This window comes from Vicia villosa, unplaced genomic scaffold (assembly GCF_029867415.1).
Source record: "Vicia villosa cultivar HV-30 ecotype Madison, WI unplaced genomic scaffold, Vvil1.0 ctg.000212F_1_1, whole genome shotgun sequence".
NCBI classification, from domain to species: Eukaryota; Viridiplantae; Streptophyta; class Magnoliopsida; order Fabales; family Fabaceae; genus Vicia; species Vicia villosa.
This window is the reverse complement of record NW_026705078.1, coordinates 91,770-98,535: the sequence shown is the minus strand read 5'-3', so window position 1 is coordinate 98,535 and position 6,766 is coordinate 91,770.

Genomic DNA, 6,766 nt, shown 5'->3' with positions numbered 1-6,766 from the left:
TGCATTGAATCTTTCTATTTTTGCCCAATATTTGATTCAATTTGTTTCAATCATTGTTTGGTCAATTAAGAGAAATATATTTGATTGATTCCTTGACTTAAAATTGAAGCAAATAATATTTCACACTTATTTTATTATTTTTATATAATTTATTCATGGTTTAAAATGATAAAAAACCATAAAATAATTAATAGAAATAATAAAATTGACATGACTCTTGCTTTGGGCGAGCATGGGCTTAGGATAAAGATTGGAAGGAAGGAACATAGGCCCATTTGGAGATATTTGGAGTTTTGAACCTTTTCTCTTCACATTTTCCTTCTCAAATTTGTCCAACTTTGACAAAGCCTATCTCCCTCAATTTTTGAGGTATGGAGGAGTTCTAGGACTTTTTAGAAACCTCAAAGAGTACTCTAACCAATGTTTTCGGTCCCATATCAAAATAATGTTCCATGCTCCTTGTGTGTTCTTTTGAAAAAAGTGACTTTTTGTTGACTTTTGAAAAGGACCTATAATGTTTCGGTCCATATCTCTCAAATGAAGCATTTTTAGACTTGGCATGTGAGAGACAAAATTGTAGAGAATCAAATTTCCTTCAAAATAAGCTTTGGATGGAAAATTTCTGATGTTCCATGTGAGAGTTATGGCTGGTCAAAACTCAGTTGACTTTCTCCTATACAAACCCTAATTTAGAAACTTTTTGATTTGTTGATTTTTGATCTTTCCTTGATGAACCATGATCAATTCTTGATCAAATGGTGAATGATACTTCAATATTAGGATTTTTGACAAAAAATCAGGAGTTTTGACTTTACTTTGCCCACAGTTGATTTTTAGGTCAACCTAGTCGACTGCTGACTTTCTGAACATTTGAATGATCAATCCTTTAAGCTGAGACTTGATACTTGTCATAGAGGTAATGTGAGATACTTTGAGCCATATGGGATGTCTTGGAGCCATTGATTCATCGATTTTCCTTTGAACAAACCAAACCCTAGTTTCTGAGCCTTGTATAGGAGAATGTGACTTGGAGCTTTATGTATTGGTTTGAATTTGTATAAGAGAAATAGTATGGGCAAATTTTGGGGGTATGACAGCTGCCCCTGTTCAATTTTGTTATATCTGAAGATGTAGAGTGGTTTGTGCGCCAGTCGGAATCTGAAGGTAGAAGAGGATTGAACACTAGAATACCCAGAAATTTGCCCTTGCTGAAGTAGGGACCTTTGTCGGAGATGGGTTTGAAGATGCCATCCAGGTGTATGATGGGGATGGGCTTAAAGATGCCATCCAGCTTGATAGAATTGAGAACCAGAATACGTCGTACATTAGATCGTTTCTGGAGAATAGATTGAGTCATGCGTTAGTCTGAATTTAGTTCGCATCAGCAGATGATGTCTGGAAAACCGTGCGTTAGGCTCGTAGGATGAGTCGTGCGTTAGACTGTATCCAATTTGCATCCGTAGATGTCTGGAAAACCGTGTGTTAGGTTGAATCTGAGCTTAGTATGTTGAGAAATGTTTGTTGGAGATTGATCGTGTCAGCACCGTTCGTAGTAACTGAATTAGACTTGGGAAGGGTGATTATTTCTGAACTATCTCTGGAGAATACACTGAACTAAGTATCAGAATTAAATTTTCGTCTTGATTATTTCTGAACTATCTCTGGAGGAAACCCAAAATTAAGTACCAGAATTAAATATTCATCTTGATTATTTCTGAACTATCTCTGGAGGAAACCCAAAATTAAGTATCAGAATTAAATCTTCGTCTTGATTATTTCTGAACTATCTCTGGAGGAAACCCAAAATTAAGTATCAGAATTAAATCTTCGTCTTGATTATTTCTGAACTATCTCTGGAGGAAACCCAAAATTAAGTACCAGAATTAAATCTTCATCTTGATTATTTCCGAACTATCTCTGGAGGAAACCCAAAATTAAGTATCAGAATTAAATCTTCGTCTTAATTATCTCTGAGCTATCTTTGGAAGATATCCAAAATTAAGAGTCAGAAGTAAATCTCTATCTTGATTATGTCTGAACCATCTTTGCAAGATATCCAAAATTAGGTGTCAGAACTAAATCTCTGTCTTGAATGAGTGTCAGAATTAAATCGTTGAATTGATTATGTCTGCACTATATCTAGAAGATGTATAAGTAGACTACAAAAGAAACATTAGTTTTATGCAATGTCGTGATGCATGCGTTGTAAATTTTTATTTTTATTTTTGATATGAATGAGAGTGTTATGCATATGTCATGAGACGTATGAGACGTATGTATGTTATGTATGAACATGAGTTATGCTATTTTGAAGTATCTTGATTGAGAAAATAAATCTATAGGTCGTTGCGACTCTGATGCCTGATTTTGTTTTGAAGATACACAGCTGGGGATTTATGATTTCTGCTTGGAGATGAACAGACGATATCAAAGATGTGAACTCTGTTGAGGAGCTATGTCTTTGTCGGGACGAGAGCATTTGAAGATATCTTCTTGAGGATTGCTCTGTGGGGATATGATTTCGTGAAGTCAGGAAGGCGTGGATGCCCTGAACATTGCCCCCAGTATTATAGTAACTACCATTCCTGTATTCGTATTGATTGGAAAACACCAATAAATTTTGATCGAAGCGTTGAACATGCCTTGTGTATTTTGCCCCCAGCTAGTAGGAACTTGAAGAGATTCACCTCGCGAGGACTTTATGAAATGTATATTGTAAGTGACATGCCCTTAGTAATCGTACACTTAGGATGATGCCCCTGACTGTTTGGCTTTTTGAGAGATTCTTGGAATCTTGACTTGATTGCCCCAGATTGATTTGGAAAAACGTGTCATGCCCCTTGTATACGTAGGAGACATTGCTTCTTGGAGTAATATTGTCTGTGGGGATAACTTTCAGTCATTAGTTGTACCCTGTGCAAATTCTTTCTGTTGCTAACATTTGAAATTATGTAGCAGAATTTGTTTAATAATGAATTCATGAGATGCAATGCATACGTTTGTCTTGAGTTTTTGAAAAACATTAAAACAAGAGATGTAAAAGCGTGATATTTGTAAAACATGCTATTTGTAACAATGTGATGTTTGTAAAAACAGGATATCAACTTAGCATTTGTAGTAAACCTTAAGGAGTCGGGATACCCTTTTGGTGCCAGTATGTTTTCGAACTAACCATGCTTCAATTAGGACTTTCAAGGGTTGTAACGTGGCTTGGTTCACGGTTTAAGAAACAAAGGATAAAGGCTCAAAATTTGATTGTACTCACCCCTCTTCGTGATGATCTTCAGTCCTAAACTCAGTTAATTCAACTTATGCATTCAGGTTCCAAGAGACTTTTGGGTTTGCACCTTTGATAATGATGATGGTTCACAAACAAAGAGAATTTTTGAGATGGCAGTCACTTCTTCCTTTTGGTAGTCACAACATTGTGTTGTTCAGGAATTTATTGACTTCTCTGTTTTCATCTTTTTGATATCCCTAACTTTTGCCTGAACTGTTTATTTTTGAGATTGCAGTCAGCGGGATGCCTTGATTTTTGCCTAAGTCATCTTTTGATTTTTGACTTAGCAGACTTTTCTTTGTGTATATGTTTTTTTATTTTTTTTTCTTTTTTGATATATATTTTTGGGTTAATAGCCATTTACCCCCTACCATATAGGCGAATTTTGATTTACCGCCCTTTAAAAAAAAAGTTTTGGATTACCCCCTTATAATTTTAAAATTCTAAGTCTTTTGCCCCCTAAGAGGAAAAATTGCCTCCCTGTAAAATATATTTTTTTGATTTACCCCCCTGATTTTTACACGTTTAGGGGGGTGCCCAAAAATTATAGGGGGGTAATCCAAAACTTTTTTTTAAAGGGGGATAAATCAAAACTCGCCTATATGGCAGGGGGATAAATGACTATTAACCCTATATTTTTTTATTTTTTTTTCTTTTTGAAAGATATTGACTGCCTCGCTTAATGATTGATGAACCATCATTGACTTTTGATTGACATCTCCAACACTTCTTTGATGTGTGCGGATGAATGCTTGTGATTGAAACCTTTGTTGAAAGGTGTACTGAATGATTCTCTTAAAATAGAATGCACAGCCAGATTAACTAAGAACTACCCTGCCCCAGTTTATGATCAAGGGGTTTTAATTAGAAAGAAAACTTCTACTCCTTAGGCTCAAAGGGGTTGACGAGGGATTAACATCCTTATATCTCCACTGTTTAGGAATTGAAACAATGCCTATACATTGTCAGCATAGTCTGTTCAAAAGCATACTGTATGAGGTTGCGGTATCGTTTTCGTCGTCCTCCCTTAAAAGGCTCACATCTTAGCAGGAGTTGAGTATCACAAAACAAATGCAGAGTAAAGACATAATTTAAAATGAGTGATAACGAAATAATTTATTCAAGACAAACATATGCAACGCACTGATGATGATTATTAAAGCAAATAATGTCTATCATAAGTCAAATGTTTAAACAAACAGGAAAGAAATTGCAAATGAAAGTAAATCTAATGATCTAAAAGTCTATCTTTCTAGCCATCCACAGCATTAGCAATCTTGTTGTGATTAGGCATGGGAGCAGTGATCACATTAGGAGTTGCAGGAGGGTCGAACTCAATTTCACCAGCGTCGATCATATCTTCGATCTTGTTCTTCAACGGCCAACAATTCTCTGTGTCATGTCCAGGACTATTAGAATGATATGCACACCTCGCATTGGGCTTGTAACTAGGAGCAGAGGTGTTAGGATTCTTAGGAGGATCCCTCAGGGTGATCAAATTTGCCTTTAGCAGATGTTGTAAGGCTTGAGCTAGCGACATATTGATCTTTGTGAATTGACATCTGGGTGTATCTTGTTTGTTTTGACGACCTTGTTGAGGCACCGGTGTGGAGCTCAGAACTGCCCCAATAGATTGATCATGGTTTATCCTTTTCTGCCCATACACAGCATTGGAATCTGACCTCCCATTGAAATGCTTCTTTGTAGTACCTGAGGATGTAGCCACTTGAATCTTCCCACTTTGAATACCATTCTCAACACGTTCTCCAGTCAAGATAAGATCAGTAAACCCATACGAGGAACTGCCCAACAAGTGACTATAGAACGGCCCAGTTAACGTGCCCATGAACATGTCCACCAACTCCCTATCAGTCAAGGAAGGTTGGACTCTTCCAGCTAGATCTCTCCACCTTTGTGCATACTCCTTGAAACTTTCCTTAGGTCCCATAGACATGCTTTGCAGTTGCATGCGAGATCGGAATTATATTGGTATTGCTTGTAGAAAGCAACAACCAAATCTTCCCAAGTACGGATGCTAGTGTTAGAACAAGATTTGTTCTGATCAATATTCTTAGTTTTGATGATAACAAGGATATGAATTTTGTGTGAGATAATGTGGTACTCTAATACATTGTAATTTCCCTTTCAGGAAATATATATAAAGAGTATGCACAAATCAGCGCTCAGAAGCTTTGTCTCAGAAGGTTCAGCATGCAACATCAGAACATGGTCTGGCAAGACATCAAAAGATGGTCAAGGCAGAATCAGAAAATGGGTCTATGAAAGCATCAGAAGAACTTGAGATCAGAAGCAGAAGCACTGAAGTTCTCATGGTATCACGCTCAGAAGCACTTCAAGGTCAGAAGTCAAGAAGATGCTATGCACCAAGCTGTTTGACTCTGATGATATTCAAACGTTGTATACACAAACATCAGATCAGAAGAAAGTACAGGTGGCAGGCTACGCTGACTGACAAAAGGAACGTTGGAAGCTATTAAAGGCAACGTCAGTAGACACAGCGTGAACAAGGCTCGAGGTAGTTGACAAAAGAGTGAAACATTAAATGCAATGCTGTACGGAATATGAAAAGCATTAAATGCTCCCAACGGTCATCTTTTCAAGTGCCTATAAATATGAAGTTCTGATGAGAAGCAAGGTTACCAACTCTTGACGATTTCTGTGAATATTAACTTGCTGAAACGCTGTTCAAATAAAAGCTCAGAAACTTCATCTTCATCAAAGCTCACTACATTGCTGTTGTAATATATTAGTGAGATTAAGCTTAAACGTTAAGAGAAATATCACTGTTGTGATTATAGCTTTTTAGAAGCATTGTAAAACTCTTATTTGATTACATTAATTTGTAAGCAACTAGAGTGATCAAGTGTTGATCAGAATACTCTAGGAAGTCTTAGCTTGAGTCTAAGCAGTTGTAATTAGAGTGATCACGTGGTGGTCAGGATACTCTAAGAAAGTCTTAGCTTGTGTCTAAGCATTTGTTCCTAGAGTGATCAGGTTGTGATCAGGATCCTCTAGAAGACTTAGTCGCGGACTAAGTGGAAAACCATTGTAATCTGTTGCGATTAGTGGATTAAATCCTCAGGTGAGGTAAATCACTCCGTGGGGGTGGACTGGAGTAGTTTAGTTAACAACGAACCAGGATAAAAATAACTGTGCAATTTGTTTTTATCATTCAAGTTTTTAGACTACACTTATTCAAACCCCCCCTTTCTAAGTGTTTTTCTATCCTTCAATTGGCATCAGAGCGCCGGTTCTAAGGTGCAAGCACTTAACCGTGTTTAGAAAAGATTCAGGAAGAGAAAAACGCTTCAGTAAAAGATGCCTGGTGAAATTCCAACAGATCCACCTGCATCTACATCTGGCTCTGCTGAGCAATACAATGGTAACAATGGTTATACTAGACCACCAATATTTGATGGTGAAAACTTTGAATACTGGAAAGATAAACTGGAAAGTTACTTTCTT